The sequence below is a fragment of the Stenella coeruleoalba genome (assembly GCF_951394435.1).
Source record: "Stenella coeruleoalba genome assembly, chromosome: 2".
In the NCBI taxonomy this organism is placed as follows: Eukaryota; Metazoa; Chordata; class Mammalia; order Artiodactyla; family Delphinidae; genus Stenella; species Stenella coeruleoalba.
Genome location: NC_137147.1, coordinates 78,695,576 through 78,714,210, shown reverse-complemented (window position 1 = coordinate 78,714,210; position 18,635 = coordinate 78,695,576). Strand labels below are relative to the sequence as shown.

General features: G+C 36.7%; 1 protein-coding gene and 1 pseudogene across 8 annotated transcripts in view; both read left to right on the top strand.

Moving 5' to 3' along the window:
• DPH6 (diphthamine biosynthesis 6) overlaps window positions 1-18,635 on the top strand; it is a 443,212-nt gene that overhangs the window by 47,573 nt on the left and 377,004 nt on the right. The gene's annotated exons all lie outside the window — the stretch shown is intronic.
• Window positions 2,709-6,995, top strand: LOC307182266 (small ribosomal subunit protein uS2-like; annotated as a pseudogene). Its single transcript has one exon. The product of its transcript is annotated as a small ribosomal subunit protein uS2-like (transcript).

The following is an 18,635-nucleotide window of genomic DNA, read 5'->3' as shown; positions in this document are numbered from 1 at the left end:
TTAGTAAATGCCATGGCGTGTCATACCGGTGCCAAAATATTTTATACATGTAGGAATTAGAGTAGCGGGAAAAACTATTGAGACTAAAACTTCAGTGTTTGTTTGGTTCATGTGGATATCTTGTAATATTTATAATGTGATGGCTATTCATGATCAAGTTTTGTGGCCTGGAGACAGGCCTAACATTTCTGACTTCTTCTTGCCTTTATGTATTTTAGTGTTTACTTAAAGATTGCTTGTGTAGATGGTAGAGTTCTTTGTTCACTGGAACTTCAAGGAAGAGTCTATACTTGTATTACTATTTAAACAAAAATATTCTCTGCATATTGCTAGGTTTTTAGCCATTTTATAGGCAAATAATTACTAATTAAGATTATGATGTCTCTTATGATATATTCATTTATCTTCCCATGTCCAGAGCACGTTGATTTTGAATAGTAAAGGCGAGCTACATCTATTCATTTATCAAATGTATTCTGAGTGACTGCTGTGTTCTGGGTACTGGATACAAATATCAGTAAGAGAATGTCCCAGTTCTCTAAGAGCTCATAGTCTGTATTACTAATGACAGAACAATATTATATTGTGATGATAGAGTTGGGTTTTTTTTACAAGTATTTTGGGAATGTAGAAGTAGGAGAGAGAGATTAGCTTTACCTGGGGAAGGTGCAGGATGGGTGGTTTGGAAAATACAGATGAGTAATGATTCATCAAGAGAGAATGAAAAGTGACTTCCCAAACTGAGAGAACATTCTATGTGCAGCAGAAGATGTGACAAAGCATGGTACATACTTCTCAGAGTTTGATGATTAGAGGATATGTGTAAGTAATTGCAGGAGTAGAAGTGAGAAGGTAATTTTGGAGCAGGTTATGAAGAGTCTTGTGTGCCTTGCTGAAGAGTTTGGAGACCCTGTTTTGTAGGTGATGGAGAGTCATTGAAGGTTTGTAAGTTAAAAACCATAATGGATAGATTTGTTTTTGTAGCAGTGTAGAGGAAGCATAGGGAGAAAAGAGATGGAGTCTAGGTCTTTCGAATATATTGAAATTAAGGTATCTCAAAATAGGAAGTAATGAAACTAAATAGGGAAAAATCAAGAGTGGATAGATTGATGGTAGTGATTATTAGTGTATAATTAATAATCAAAGTCATGTGAGTAAATATCCTTACCCAGGGGATGAAGTGTTGCATAGTGGGAAAGAACTGGGCTCTGGTACCTGGTTTCTCAGTTACTGCTTACTAGCTATGTGACTTTGGGCAAGTCACTTAGCCTCTTTGTGCCTCAGTTTACTTTTCCATAAAATGGAAATAAATACTGCCTACCTTATAGAGTTGTGATGAGGACTGAATAAGTTAATGTTGTGTTAATTATTATTATTAATGTTATGCTATTATTTAGAATTGAGAGTCGGGGTTTTTTTTTTTTCCCATGAAGTGATTTGATAAGGAGGAAAAAATGGCTAATCAGTAGAAGGAACGCATTTTATAAGATAAGAGAGATTGGGATGTGTTTATAAGTTAAGAAAAAGTAGTCAATAGAGAGGAAGTTATTGAAGACAAGTGACTGAATGAGATCCAGGAAGATACGGAGGTGATGGTGTGAAGAGCACAGGATTGTGGGTTAGCTCTGGACAGAAGAATATTGATATGTTTAGAAAGGAGAAATGGAATGATAAAGGACTGTGTGTCCTTTGCTATTTTTTTTTCTGTGGTCTTGGAGGCAAGACCATTTACCTCAAGTGGGTGGAGATGATGGAAGTAATTAAGGGATTTGAGGAGAATTTTAAACATTTGGAATGATCCCTTTGGAGAAAAGAAAAGAGGACTGATTGCCAAACTGCCCAGAGTCCATGTGTGGTTAGAAATCAGAAATTTGAAAAGGAGATAGTTTTTAAAATTTAACTTTCACTTAAGTTGAAAAGAATTAGGGATGTTTGGTAAGTAAGATCACTTTTAAGGAAGCAGATTACTTATGTACTTATATCAAAGGTAAGTAGTAAATATAATTTATTATGGCATATATAACTAAAGCATTCCAGAAACCATAGCAGATAGCAATTGCTAAGTAAAATTTCTATGGGAATAATCTTCCATACTTCAGAAGGGAGAATACAGCATTAGTATGAACTTAAATGAATACAGCTGCTGAAAGATTCTGTTTTCTGGGCAACAAACAACAGATGATACAGTCACTTTATGATGGTCACTTAACTATGTCAGTGATGAAAGAATCACATACCAGAAAACAGTTCATAGGTTCAAACAAATATAGTCCTCCCTTTCTAGTATTAATAATGATCCTAAATAGAAATAGGTGCCTAAACTGCCTTCTTAAGTGAATTAAAAACAAAATGAGGGGCTTCCCTGGTGGCACAGTGGTTGAGAGTCTGCCTGCTGATGCAGGGGACACGGGTTCATGCCCCGGTCTGGGAAGATCCCACATGCCGTGGAGCGGCTGGGCCCGTGAGCCATGGCCGCTGAGCCTGCGCATCCAGAGCCTGTGCTCCGCAACGGGAGAGGCCGCAACGGTGAGAGCCCCGCGTACCGCAAAAAAAAAAAAGCAAAAAAAAATGAAAGAGAGATATCTACAAATAAGTTAAATAAATGTCTGCATAACAGTCTAGTGTTGCAATTTTTCTATATTATGTATAAATTGCTTCAAGAGTTATTCCAAGTAGCTTTTTTATTTTTCAAATATTCCTCTTTAAATGTTTATCCTATATTTAATTTATAAAACAGTAGTCTCATTTTTAATAATTGAGAATAACCTTTAAAATATTGTCACTTAATTTACATTAATTTATACTACAAAGGATGAATAAATATCCCAATGTCAACTACTTACTGTTCTTTAACTGCTGAGAAATGGACAGCTTATAGTTTGGATTCACCAATAGAAAACAAACAAACTGAATGGGCAATTATTTGTCAATAGGAGAACAGTGGTTGGAAATAGTAATGTAGAGATTCTGGTGGTATTTTGTTTCCTATCACTCTGGTGGCTATTTAATGCTTAATTTTTCTTTTTCTTTTTTAACTTTAGAATGAGGAAAATTTTAAGCATGTATAAAAGTAGAGAGAATAGCATTATGAATCCCCATATAGCTGTCTCCCAAATTCAATAATTTCCCACTCATGGAATGCTTCATATAAAGTATACAGATTCATATGATGTCTTGGTGCCAGTATAATTAGCTGTATCTTAATTATAAATATAGAAAACTGCAGAGTAGCATTTAAAATTGTCAATTTGCATAAAAAGACTTTGAAGGAGTAAGTTTTTCCTCTGAATGAGCATTTTAAAGCCATTGTTTTTATTGTTTTCCAGTTAGGAAAATTAAAGCATCATAGTTCTAGATTATTTATCAAATGAGAGATTGAAGTCAAGAATATTTGCCACGGCTTTCCGCACCAGATAAGGGTCAATACGGCTTTGTTCTGGATTCCCATCACAACTTAAAGGGAAACTTTAACAATGTCTGGAGCCCTTGATGTCCTGCAAATGGAGGAGGATGTCCTCAAATTCCTTGCAGCAGGAACCCACTTAGGTGGCACCAACCTTGACTTCCAAATGGAACAGTACATCTACAAAAGGAAAAGTGATGGCATCTACATCATAAATCTGAAGAGAACCTGGGAGAAGCTTCTGTTGGCAGCTCGTGCCATTGTTGCCATTGAAAGCCCAGCTGATGTCAGTGTCATATCCTCCAGGAATACTGGCTAGCGAGCTGTGCTGAAGTTTGCTGCTGCCACTGGAGCCACTCCTACTGTTTGCCGCTTCACTCCTGGAACCTTCACGAACCAGATCCAGGCAGCCTTCCGGGAGCCAAGACTTCTGGTGGTTACTGATCCCAGGGCTGACCACCAGCCTCTCACAGAGGCCTCTTACGTTAACCTGCCTACCATTGCTCTGTGTAACGGAGACTCTCCTCTGCGGTATGTGGACATTGCCATCCCATGTAACAACAAGGGAGCTCACTCAGTGGGTCTGATGTGGTGGATGCTTGCCTGGGAAGTTCTGTGCATGCGTGGCACCGTCTCCCGTGAACACCCATGGGAGGTCATGCCTGATCTCTACTTCTACAGAGATCCTGAAGAGATTGAAAAGGAAGAGCAGGCGGCAGCTGAGAAGGCTGTGGCCAAGGAGGAATTTCAAGGTGAATGGACTGCTCCAGCTCCTGAGTTCACTGCTACTCAGCCTGAGGTGGCGGACTGGTCTGAGGGTGTGCAGGTGCCCTGTGTGTCTATTCAGCAGTTCACCACTGAAGACTGGAGTGCTCAGCCTGCTACTGAAGACTGGTCTGCAGCTCCCACTGCTCAGGCCACTGAGTGGGTAGGAACAACCACTGAGTGGTCTTAAACTGTTCTTCCACAGACTTTAAAATGGAAATAGGTTGATGGAAAATAAACAGTTTCTAAAAAAAAAAAAAAAAAAAAAAAAGAATATTTGCTACCTAGGTGTAAGGATTGAACTGAACTTGAGAATATTCCATGCTAAACCTAAATTGGATGGGTTAAGGTCTGGCTTAAGAATGTCTTTGACCCATTGTGTAGTCCTTTTTACCTTGATTAGGAATTCTCTGAGAACTATTTTAAAATATAGCCACCCTTAAAAGAATATGAACAAAATTAAAATCAGAATGACTTCCTACTTTTTCTCTAGAAGATAAATGTAAAAACTCGAGTTTCGGAAGTTTCTTAATGAAGGAACAAAAGTACGATCAGGGGGGCTTCCCTGGTGGCGCAGTGGTTGAGAGTCCGCCTGCCGATGCAGGGGACACGGGTTCGTGCCCCGGTCGAAGATCCCACATGCCGCGGAGCGCCTAGGTCCGTGAGCCATGGCTGCTGAGCCTGCGCGTCCGGAGCCTGTGCTCCACAGCGGGAGAGGCCACAACAGTGAGAGGCCCGCGTACTGCAAAAAAAAGAAAGTATGATCAGAGTTTTATTTTAGGGTTAACTTTTCAGGAACATATTTACTCTGTTTATTAAAAAAACAAAGAAACAAACAACTGGACTGACTCTCCAGTACATAAATCAACTCAGTGGTTCCTAAAATGTTTTCTCTGTGTAAAACAGAGACCGAGCCTTTGTTTTTCACTAGGAAGTTGAAGAAAAGTTGTAATGTGCAACTAACTTTTCTATGTTTTTTATCTTTTATGTGAAACATTATGAATATTTCGAGGAAGAATTACACTTGTTAGAAATTGACCCATTTAGCAGTTTAGAGGACTAATTGAGTTTTTGACTAAGCTGAATACTCATGCTAACAGGAAGGCTGCTCTGGCATCCATGAGAGTCACTTTGCTGAAAAGTGAAAAAACAAGCTAAGAGGCCATGGTTTTCAACAGAAAGTGATATAACCATGAAAGGAAGCTTCTAATGTTTTTCCATATCTTAGGTTGTTATTATTATTGTCGTTGATTGTCATTATGAAATTAGGGGAAATATCTTTTGGAAAGAGGACGGGCAATGAGAGAGAGAAAAGAGGGAAGAAATACACGGACAGTCGTTTGAATGGAGAAATTCGTATAATGCGTAAATCAAACTAAGCCCCATTTTATTTAACGTTAAAAATTATCATGAAAAGAGAGTACATGTTAAAATCTGCTGGCTTGCAGTTTATTCCTAGTAGAAACAAAATGCTGGACAATACCAGATTTGAGTAGGCATGGTGCCTTGTTCATATTTGGGTACCCCAGTTATTTGTTAAATGAATAAGTAAATGCCAGTGAACAAAGCAGTGGAAGTTTAGCCTTCATGTGAACAAGTATGTAGTAAAATAACCTACACTGCTTGTAGAATGATAGGTTGAGTTATTATTTAAATCACAACAAGGACCCCCAAATCAATATATGCTTGTTAATAAAAATAGCCCTAGCACTCTCATTCTCCTTGATCACTAGATTACATTGCCAGCAGATGCAGTTCTGAGAAAAGGTAGTGAATATCAAATTAAATTGACTTGGATCATATTGAGCTTCTTGTTAGTATGCTGAAAACATTTGCAAGGTGGAGAGTATAGCCATCAGTGATCTATTCATTGACTGTAGCAATATGATTTGACTCATAGAAGGTATAAGATTCAGGACTGAGAATAGGAAGCTTCTAATCAAGAGAGAGCCCATCACTGACTTCCTAACCATCAGCATTATATGGAGTGGTTATGATACTGATTATGTTGTGGCATACACTGATACATTCATTAGCCTGGAAAATAGAGGACTTACTTAAAGGATAGGACCAAAAACTGTCCTCATATTCATGATAGGGGTGAACCTAGAAAAATATGACAACTTCCTTAAAATTATTAACTTTACCTCTTATCTCATCAACTTCTTAACCTCTTTGCCCAGTGGAAAACAAGCCGCATTACAGTCTGTGACCTTGTTGACATTCAGAAGACTGAATGGTTGCTTTAGCAAGCTGGTTGTTATGGGTATGTTATTGCAGGAACCTATTCCTGCTTCTTTCTATTGACACTGCTGCAGCTGTTGGCAAAGTACTTTCTGAGTTAAATGGGAAGCTCGCCATCATGACACCTCTGCACCTATGCCCACCAGGCACACCTGTCAAATACACAGTGGTCAGAAAGTAATGGAACAAGCATCTGCTAGACCCACAAACTTGTGATTTTCCTTTGCTGCTGTGACTAGTTATTCTCTTTAATACTTAAACAAGTTCAGTTATTGATAAAATGATTTTGGCTATGACAAACATGCTATTCACATTAGGACCCTGGGGCCTCTATCCCTATAGCAGTAGCCGGCAGACCATCTCTCTTAACTCTTCCCTCATTATCTTCCCTTTCCTCCTCAACTCACAGTGGAATAATTACTATTTCGCATCTAAACCTTTTCCCAGATTTCCATGGACGTAGGTTCGGGGCCAGAGATATTCTTGTATTCTGTGTCATTAGTAAAATTTGATAGGTTGGAACAGAGGAGGTACACATATCAGCCTAAAATGCATTTGTAATCAAAAGGTAAGTTAAGTCTTATAATCATCAGAAAAATAACTTGTGGGGGGAAAGGAAGGGAAGGGAGGGAGGGAAGGAGAGATGGGGAGAGAAAGAAAGAGACGGAGGAAGGGAGGAGGGGAGAGAGGATTCTGCCTTGGTGTAAGTTCTATAAGTCCTGCACTTAGACTGTTTCATTTGGTTCTGGTTGTAGTATCTCAAGAGAAATTTTGTCAAGAGCAAAGGGAATTGGAAAGGAGTATGAGAAGGAAGAACAAGGTCATTCTATATTTAGTGTTCTAGAACTGGCAAGAGACAAATTTAGGAAAATAGAAAAGTATAGAGTGGCTTTCTCAGGGAAGAGCAAACTACTGGAACTTGCTACTCTGAGAGCTACAACATTGTGGGAATGGTTAAATAAGTTATTCCCATGGGATATCCCATTAAATATCCCAATGGGATAGTTCAGTGCTAAAGCCTATATATTAACACATAAAAATGCATATGATTTAACGAGATAGAAAATTACACGTATACTTTGACAACATCTATGTAAAAACAACTGTATGAATTGAGACTAAAAGGGAAGATCAAAAGATCAAATTGTATTGACTCCCACAGTAGGCAGGCCCATTCCTAGCAACAGCGAAGCCTGTACTTACCACTGGTGGCCATTTCTTAACTGTACTTCCTGGGAAGTGGGGAAATGTGGGATGAGGTGAGGGGAATGAGTAGAAAATTTCTAAATAACTAACCTTATGCTTTGATAACCATGTGACAACCTGTGCAAAATATCTGTGTCTTATGGTAGACAAGGAATAAGAGGATTCTCTAATTTTCTCCCAAGAGGTGATTTTATTTTTAAAAGTGAGAGTTGGGAGAAAGGAGTGAATGCGGGATGGGGAAGAGAGACTCTAGTGCTCATATAAGCTCATGACTTTTCTGTTAAAAATGAGGGACCTGGGCTTCCCTGGTGGCGCAGTGGTTGAGAGTCCGCCTGCTAATGCAGGGGACATGGGTTCGTGCCCCGGTCCGGGAAGATCCCACATGCCACGGAGCGGCTGGGCCCGTGAGCCATGGCCACTGAGCCTGCGCGTCTGGCGCCTGTGCTCCGCAATGGGAGAGGCCACAACAGTGAGAGGCCCGCGTACCGCAAAAAAAAAAAAAAAAAAAATGAGGGACCTGAGACTGAAAGGGGATTTTTGTTGTTGTTCTTGTTTTGTGTTTTAAACATTTTATCATTCTAGATCTATTTGGGACAAGCCTGTGAACTTACAAACATCCAAGAGCATGGTTAGGAAGACATTTGAGATAGTTATTAGGGGCAGGGGCTTTTAAACTTCTGAACTATCCAGAGAGAAAGTACTAACTATTAAACTATGACCTTGCGTGGTGCTGGACTTAAGAGTCTTGTATCTGCTCAACCTATAGCAAGTGAAGAGGATGGTTTGCAGAGTGATGAACTCATGTTGCATAGGCTTCCTTCTAGTATTGAAAAAAGAATACAACTCTGTGCAGTCAACAATAATAGGCCATTTTAACAGATGGCAATCTTTTGTTCTGTGGTCTTCCATTCGTGTGGTATTTGGTGTTTCTAAACTGTTATATGATTTTTACACTATTGGGTAATGTTAGTAGAATAATAATTGTTTTTTTAAATACCTCATACTTGGAGTAATGGCTTTGGAATGACAGTGGATAATATTAACTAAATAAGTTTGAAGATCAGTTTTGTGTCTTGGTTTTGTTACTTTTAACTATGATTTTGAGTTATCTTTTTCCCTCCATTGTATTGAGAGTTGATTAAATTTTTGATAGATTGGCAGGGTTAGTATTCTTTTTCTTTTCTCTCCTCCCTCTGACCCCCACCCCCAAAATATAGAGATTGATTAAAAAAGAGGTTTTTTGAGGGTTTTTTGGTTTTGGTTTTGGTTTTACTGTCAGTAGTTAACCATATTATTGAGCTCTACTTTCTCAACTTCTGACTATGGATATGGTTACAAAAAATTTAGGAGTACCCTTCCCAGGACAAGAAAACTTGCTATGTGAAAAAGGAACACAGTTTAGAGAATAGAGTTGATTCCAACTCTACTAGACAACTTTGTATCTTGGTGTCATTGATGGTTTCCAAAATGTGTAAATATTTGTAAATTCACTCCTGAACAACAGCAAAAATAACAACTGCTGTATAAGGAAGAACTCACTAATACCTCTTTCTTGATTCCATAATATTTTATTTTTAGATTTCATTAAATTTCATTCATTTATTTAACAAATATTCATTGAGTACTTACTGTGTGACAGGCCCTATGCTTACTGCTAGGAGTATAATGGTGAGCATCTGCTTAGAGTCTAGTAATTAATGTCTATGTTAATTACTAATTAATTACATAATTAGTTGTTAGTGTCTACAGATATTAATCAAATAAACCATCTAAAACATAAAATTGCAGCTACGACAAGTACTACAAAGGAGAAGTACATGAGGCCATGAGGAGGAATTTAAACTGGTCAAGGATTATGAAAGGCTTTCTTGAAGTGAGGTTTGAGTGTAAGAAATTTGTCCAATTGAACAGTATCTGATTAAGTGCTGGGAAGGAAGAGTGTTTCCATCCCACCGATGGCTGTGAGCAAAGGCCTCTAGCAGGCAGGAGAGCAGCCTGGTGCATAGTATGAGGCTGAGAGAAAGCTAGTGTGGCTGCAGTGCTGAGAGTGAAAGTTGAGAGTGATATGTGAAGAGGCTGAAGTAGGTAGATTTGGGTAGAATTTACTTAGGTGGTTTTATTTGTAAGTACTCATCAAGGTGTCCACTTTGATACACTTTTCTATATGTGCATTCTACCTCAATTAAAAAGTTTGCTTAAAATTTGTTTGGGTTCACTTCAGAGAATATTTTAGAAGGGTCCAAAGTTTTATACAAAAGAGCACCTTAGTAATTCTCTTATATCCACTCCTGGTTACCACTCTCCCTTCACTAAAGGCAGCCACTATCCTGGCTTCAATCACCATGGGTTATTTTTGTCTATTGTTAAACATAAAATAATTGGAATCATAATATTTATGAGTTTATATCTGGCTTCTGTTGATCCGTTTTATGTCTATGAGATACTTCTGTGTTTGCACAGAGCAGTAACTTGGTGCACTTTTATTGTAGCATAGTATCCCAATGTATAAATATACCATATTTTGTTTATTCATTCTACTATGGATGGTCATTTGGGCTCTTTCTAGTTTGGGGCTGTTACAGAATATTTTGTACATATCTTTTGGTGTACTTGTAGGCTCATTTCCATTAGAAATGTGTATAGGAGTCAGATTGCTGGGTTATAGGGTATGCCTATGTTCAGCTTTAGTAGATATTACCATATAGTTTTCCAAAATGGTTGTTCCAATTTATACTCCCACCAGTAATATATGAGAGGTCCAGTTGTTCCGCGTCCTTGTCAGCAAATGGCATTGCCACTTTAAAAAAAAAAAAAAAAGTTAGTCATTCTGGTGGTATATAATGTTATGCATTATGATTTTAATTTGCATTTCTCTGCTGAGATTGAAAAGTTTTTATATGTCTTTTGTCCATTTCGATTTTTTTAAAATTTGTTTTCTTTTTGGCTACATTGGGCCTTCGTTGCTGCGCGTGGGCTTTCTCTAGTTGTGAGCGGGGGCCACTCTTCATTGCGGTGCACGGGCTTCTCATTGCAGTGGCTTCTCTTGTTGCAGAGCACGGGCTCTAGGCTCACGGGCTTCAGTAGTTGTGGCTTATGGGCTCTAGAGCCCAGGCTCAGTAGTTGTGGCTTAGTTGCTCCATAGCATGTGGGATCTTCCCAGACCAGGGCTCAAACCCATGTCCCCTGCATTGGCAGGTGGATTCTTAACCACTGCTCCACCAGGGAAGGCACCATTTCGATATTCTTTTTTGGTAGTGCCCTGTCAAATCTATTGACAGTTTTTCTGTTTGATCCTCTCTTTCTCTCATATTGACTTAGGAGTTCTTTATATTTCTGATATTGTTAAGTCCTTTGTTAGATAAATGAGTTGCAAATATTTTTTATTCTGTGGTAGAAAAATATCTTCTACTCTGCTTAAAAATTTTAAATTATCAATTTTTTCCTTTATTATTAGATAAGGCATCTCTATACCTTGGTTTTGGAATCTTTACCTATCCAAAAGTCAGAAAAGTATTCTCCTATACAGTCTTTTAGAAGCTATTATTCACTTACACATTTAGATGTGCACTTGAAATTGATTTGAGTATAGTGTGAACTAGGGGTAAAGATTCATTTTTTTTTTGTCCCAAATGGATATCCATTTGTCCCAGTATTATATATTGAAAAGACCTCACTATACCACATTGTCATCTTTGACGTAAATTAAGTGATCTTATACATGTGGATCTGTTTCTGAATTCCCTATTTTCTTCTGTTGGTTCATTTGTTCCTTCTTGTGCCATTAGAACACTTTTTAAATTACTGCAGCTTTATAATAAGTTTACTATCTGGTAGTGTAATTTCTCCAACTTTTTTCTTTTTTAAGAGTGCTGTGCTTTTTTCCCAGCTATTTTAGATCAGGTTGCCAGTTTCTACAAAAATAATCCACTGGCATTTTGATTGGGATTATACTGAATCTATAAATTAATTAGAAGAGATCCGGCATCATTACAATATTGAATCTTTAATCCATGAATGTAGTATATCCCTCCATTTATTTGAGTCTTCTTTAATTCCTCTTAATGTTTTGAAGTTTTTTGTGTAGAAGTCATTCACATATTTTTTTAGATTTATGTCTGAGTGTTTTTGATGCTAATGCCAATGTGTATTAGTTTGTTAGGGCAGCCATAACAAAGTACCGCAGAGTGAGTGGCTTAAACAATAGAAATTTATTTCCTCACAGTTTAGAGGCTAGAAGTCCAAGATCAAGGTGTCAGTAGGATTGGTGTCATTCTGAGGCCTCTTTCATTGGCTTACAGATGACCTTCTCCCTATGTCTTCATATGGTCTTCCTGTGTCTGTGAGTATATCTGTGACCTAATATAAGGTATAGAAGACCTACTCTTCTTATAAAGACATAGTCATAGTGGAGTAGGGCCCACGCATATGACCTCATTTTACTGTATTTACTTCTTTCAAGGACTCATCTCCAAATACAGTCACATTCTGAGGTACTGGAGGTTTAAGACTTCAACACTCGAATTTTGTGGAGACATAGTTCAGCCCGTAATACAGTGATATCAAATTATTTGTTGCTGACATATAGACATACAATTTTAATTTTGCATATTGACCTTGTATTATATAGTGATCTTGCTAAACTCACTTATTAATCTAATAGTGTTTCTGTTAACTGTTTTGGATTTTTGTGCATAATTACATCACCTGTGAATAATGGCAGTTTTATTCCTGATCTCAGAATGAAAGCCTTTAGTTATTTCACTGTTAAGAAGATACCTGCCATGGGCTTTTTGTAGACACTTATCAGATTACGGTAGCTTTCTTTCTATTGCTCATGTTTCTTGTTTGTTTGTTTGCTTTTTAACCATGAACTGACTTTGAAGCTCTTAGACTGTATGAATGTTAATTGTTGCTGTAATGGAGACAAGTTGGTAGAATTTATTGATGGATAATTTTGATATGGAAAATGGTGGAAAAGAAGTTTCTTGTTTGAAGTATGAAGTTTTGTTGAAAAAGTTAAGAATTCAGCAAAAGTTAAGAATTCAGCCATCTAATATTTCTAAAGATACAGGTATTTATAATCATCAACAGTTGAGTATTTTAACATGATTTTTATTTTTTTAGTTCTTGCCAACTAATGTTGTTATCCAGTTTATTTTCAGTTAATAATGGAAATAACTGCTCTGGTTTCTTTGCTTTGGTATTTTGGAGTTTGGTGCTCCAAAATAGTGAGTATGTGCAAAAGTTAAACTGTGCATTGCACAAATAGCTATCATTTTAGAGAAATCTGAAAATCATTAAAAAGTATGTCATTCAGAAATAGATGGATGACAAGTAGTAGTAATGATGGTAATAGTAATAATAATAACTGTTAGTAATAATAACTAAAGGCAGTAATAGTAATAATAACTAAAGGTAATATTTTTTGAGCAAATAAAAATTGCCTACTTTTGAGCAGGCACTGTTCTAAGTGATTTACATGTATTAATATACTCCTTACATTAACTCTATACTACTGTTTTATCTTTCCTTTTTACAGATAAGGAGACTGAGTCACAGAAAGATAAGTAACTTTTGCCAGGCCGCACAGCTAATAAATGATTGAATCATAATTTGAACCTAGGCAGTTGGCTCCAGAGCTTTCTCTAGAAGGCTATATTAGGCTGGGATAGAAATCTTCAATTTTAAAATAGAATCTTAAAATAGGTAGTAGTACATTTTAATCTCAGATTCAGAAAATACAGCAGGAGCAATAAAAATGTTATTAAAATACCCTCATCTGAAATACAAGAGTTCTCCACATTATGACTTCATTATTTGTCCCTGTGCATTTACTAGGTACATGGTTCCTCTCCCTTCTGTTATTCTTAAGCCGTTTGTCTAACTCTCTGCCCAATTACTCCCCTTCTTACCTCAAGCCACTTCACATGTTTTATTTGTGACTACGGATGAGAGAACGTTGGTAGATCAGCATGAATCTACTACTTTTGAATAAAGAACTTAAAAGTTAGTGACCTTCCTAAGGTAGAAGATAGAACCTAAGGTAGAAGATAGAAGATAGTGACCTTCCTAAGGTAGAAGATAGAACTTTTGAATAAAGAACTTAAAAGTTAGTGACCTTCCTAAGGTAGAAGATAGATAGAACCACTAAAAATCAGATAAAAGTAGTTCACACATTTGGAACTATGTTTGTCAAGTTCTGTCTAGTGTCTAGTAAACCAAAATAGTGGACTTCATTATTCGTTTTTTTCTATACCTTTGCCCTGATGTTTCAGTGTAGTGGTTACAAGTCCAGAGTCTGGAGCCAACCTGCCCTAGTAGTTGTATGTTCTTGAATAAGTTACTTAATCCCTCTGTGCTTCAGTTTTCTTATTAGTAAAATCAAAAGTAAAGGAACATACCTTATGAAGTTATAATGAAGATGGAATAAGATAATACATGTGAAACCCTTAGCAAAGAGCATGCACTTATTTAACACCTCAGTGATTGTTAGCAATACTCTCAGACTTGAAAATCTCAGTCAGTGAAGGCCATGGGAAATAATCTTTAGTGAGAAAATGTTTCTGAATCTTAGGAAATCTTATTCCTATAGATTACTATTACTGATAAGGAGGAAATTTGTGGATTACCTTCTAGCACCCACATGATAAACAATTTTCATTTGTTAGTTGGCAAATATTCTTATTTCTGAGTGAAAAACTTGAATAATGTAATAGGTGAATTTAATTGTCTTCCTTCATTGGCCGCATGTTTGATGTTTGACCATGGAAGTTCAGATGATTAATTGAAAATGCCACTGAGAAAGTGATTATAGGAAGAACTTGAAAGAACTTGGTTTAGGACATTAATTTCAGTAACAGTCTACTTTGTAGAAAAATTTTATCTACAAATCCAGTCATTTCACTTTTGACCAAGCAAGGTAGTCAGCTAACCTTATGGCATTCTTGTTGACTCTGTGCCAGGCACTGTATATCGATATCCATTAATTTTCTCTTCCCTAATGTTGTGCGGCCTTTTATCTGTCTTCATTTTTCTATTCTTTAAAAAAGAATATATATACATATATATGTATCTTTAAATTCCCAAAGCAAGCTGAGATGGCACAGTGTGTTTAAGCATTGTGGATTTCGTCAGACATCACATTCTTCCAGATATATTTTTCCAAATGGAAAGATGGCTCAACATTTTCTATTATTATTTTAGATGAAATGTTCTGCAATATGTTGTTGACATTGTACTGAAGTAAATACTGTATGCTCAAGTCTCTCAGGAACCCTCATGAAAATGAGATGCGTGTCCCAGGAGGCTATCTCAGAAAAGAAAAATTCTAAATAAAATAGCATGAATGAAGAGGCACACAAGAATTTATTATAAGAAAATATTCTTTTTGTACATTCCTGGACCTAAAAAGAGTGAAAGGTTGGCACAACAGATTGCTCTCATTATATGGCTCTATGTGGTCACGTACACATAATAATTTATAATAGTTTTCCTTTTCTAGTCAAATAGACTGAAGGTATTTTGTTTTACAATGATGGAACATAGTTTATTTATTAACTATATTCCACATTCACTTGATCCACTACAAATCTCTCTTTATAACTGACAATTCAGACTGCTTTCTTTTCTGGTTTCGGGGGATATATTTTCCTTTAAGAGGGACTAAATGGGAGCCACAGAAATCTCAGACTTTACTTAGTGAAGTGCAGATTCACCCAAGAATTGAGGTGCAGTTGAAAAAGGGCCAGGGATCCTAGAGTAGATTTAGTCCAAGTACAAAGATAAATGCTCAGTCTTCTTTTAGCCTTGGGTGTTTTAAGTTTAGGTGCACCTCCTGCATGAAGAGCATTGCTTCAGGGCTTATGCATTTTCAGTAATTTTGTCTAATTGTTTGCTTGCCAAAAATAGTTTATTGCTTTTTGCTACTTTTTAAAAGTAATCGTTATTAGGTTGTTAATTAAGAAAAATGTTTAAAAAATCTTGTAATCCCATACCCAGATAACCTTTGCTGACATTCTAAAAAATAGTGCATTATTAGACAAATAGAACTGCACATGAAGGTATAGAATTTGTTTTCCATCCCCCCAAAGTAAAACATTTAATAGTTTTTATATATTGCACCAGAAAAAATGGTTTTTATATTTAATATTTCATTATGTAAATGAAAAGCATCTTATTCTGTGTACACTGTAATATGAACATGAGAAAGATATGGACCCTTTCCTGCAAAAGTTTGGTGAATAAGTTTTGGTTGTAATTCTAGTTAATATTTATTAGTATGCATCTTATTCTACTTATGATGTATTAGTTGGGTCTTTTTTAATCTAGAAAAAAGTGTTTTAAGGACAGAAGGGAAGCCAATGTCATAAAACTCTAGAGCAAGGGACTGGAGTACTTTCAAAACTCTTCTCTCTTATTTCTGCTTCTCTTTAAAAATCCACTCTATTTTCTCTGAAAAGGCTGGTTTTCTCAGATCCCCAGATTACATGGTAGAAAACATGGCTGCTCCTAGTTTTCAAGGTTATAACTCCCTTTTCAAGAGTCCGTCTTAGCCTGAGATTGAAATCTATTAGTTTCAATTTCAAATTTCTGAGAAACAACTGTTGGCCAGCTTGGAGTGCCCAGTTTTGAACCAATTAGTTATCTCCACAGGGACCAAATCATCTTGTAAAAAATAGTTGTGGTTACCACATGGATGGTAGGTGGGTGTTTTGCACAAAAGAGATGCTGGACAGACAACTAAGTATGTATTTACTGTATTCATTGGCTGAAATTACAAGATGCTAGGTGATTTTATAGCTTGCTATGCACAAAGTTGCAGTATCAACCTTGTATTTTTAGGGAATTTAATATTAATAAAATTCAGAGTCTCATTTTTTCCTGAATTAAAATGTCTATGGCCCTCAACCAGATTTTTAAATTCCCTTTGCCTGATTATAATTTCCTTTCCTCATCATTTCTATCTCTTTCATAGCTCTGTAGAACTTTATTTTACATAATGTACAATTCTTTTTCTGTTCTTTTCAAACTAATATTTAATTACTTAAACTAACTAGTGATTTTTGGTCTCCTAAACTCCAGAACCATTTAGGGAAGAATAGTGGGTGCTAGGAAGGGCCCTGGAGTCAGAAGCAGGAGTTCCAGTGTGAGTTTTGAATTCCCCACTTACTTACCATACTACTATAATCCAAATAGAGCAATACTATAAACTGTCAATTTAATTACAGGCTAGTGTGAGAAGGATCAAATAAGATAATATATGTGAAATTACTTCATAAATTCAGAAATATTCTATCCAAACAGTTTTTAGACATTTGACTTGGACAGAGGGAGAGTGAAGCATGAGAAAAGGAAGCCTTGCCCTGCCAGCTGATCAGAGACTGATGAAGGCACGTGATTTGTTAGAAGAACAAAAGAGAGTTGAAAAGAACAGCTGGCCACATTTATGATATGTATAAATAAGAAATTACATTAGCTATTAAATATTGCTTACATCTAAAAATAATCCATGCTGATCTTTTGAGCAGAGTGTGAACCATAGAATAAACTTGTCTTTGTAATGACCTGATCCTGTAATGGGGTTGACAAGAGAGAATAAGACCATTTAGTTATTTTGACATAATAACATATCTTGACACCCGAACTGTGTAGTAATGATGTAAACATTAATAAGACAACACATGGCAACACAAAAAATCTTAATCCCCTTCTCCAAGAATTCCTAATTCTGAACTTTTGATGTGTTCCCCATGTGCCATTCAGTCCCCATCCCCCTCCCTGCCACCCATGGAACTTTTGGCTCTACTACTTACTAGCTATGTGACCTTGGGCAAGTTATTAACTTTTTTTTTTTTTTTGCGGTACGCGGGCCTCTCACTGTAGTGGCCTCTCCCATTGCGGAGCACAGGCTCCGGACGCGCAGGTTCAGCGGCCATGGCTCACGGGCCTAGCTGCTCCGTGGCATGTGGGATCTTCCCGGACTGGGGCAGGAACCCGCGTCCCCTGCATCGGCAGGCAGACTCTCAAACACTGTGCCACCAGGGAAGCCCAGTTATTTAACTCTTTGTACCTTAGTTTTTTCATCTGAAGGATGTTAGTAATACCTACTGCAGAGTATTGTTGTGAAAATTAAATTACACTAATACATGTTAAATGTTTAGAACAGTATCTGGTATGTGGTAAGTGGTCAAAAAATGTTAAAATAATCATTTTATTATTTTTTCATTTAACAACATTTTCATTATTTTGCTACTTTGTAGAAACTTCTGAAATTTTGTTAAAAATAAATGTTTACTTGCATTTAGTTTCTGAAAATAATACTTTCTCTCTCGTGAAATTTTTATTAGGAAAAATTTCAAACATACACAAAAGTAGAAGGAATAGTGTAACTAACCCAATTACCCATTACATATTGCGTTTGACAGCCTCTAACATGGTCCCCAATATCTCTGCTTTCTAGTGTTCCTGCCCTTTTGTAATCTTCTCCCTTTGCATGTGGGCTGGACCTAATGACTTTTTTTTTAATTTTTAAAATTTGTTTATTGATATTTATTTATTTTTGTATCTTGGCTGCACTGCACGGCATGCAGGATGGTTCCACAACTAAGGAATTCCTTGTTAATTATTTGTATTTTATAGTTTTATTGAGGTATAAATGGCAGTGTGCTATAAAATACTCATTGTAAGTGTACAATTCAGTGACTTCAGTAAATTTATAGCGTTGGACAATCAACCACCATCTAGCTTTAGAACATTTTTACCTCCACCAGTTTTCCTGTGCTATTTGTCCTTGTTCCCATACCCCAACCCAAGGCAACCATTAACCTGCTTTCTGTCTCTATGGATTTGCTTCTTCTAAACATTTAATGTAAATGAAATCATCTAATATGTAGTCTTCTGTATGTGATTTCTTTCTCTTAGCATAATGTGTTTTCTAGGTTTATCTACGTTGTACATGTATCAGTGTTTTATTCCTTTTCGTTGCTGAATAGTATTCCATTATATAGGTATCTCACAT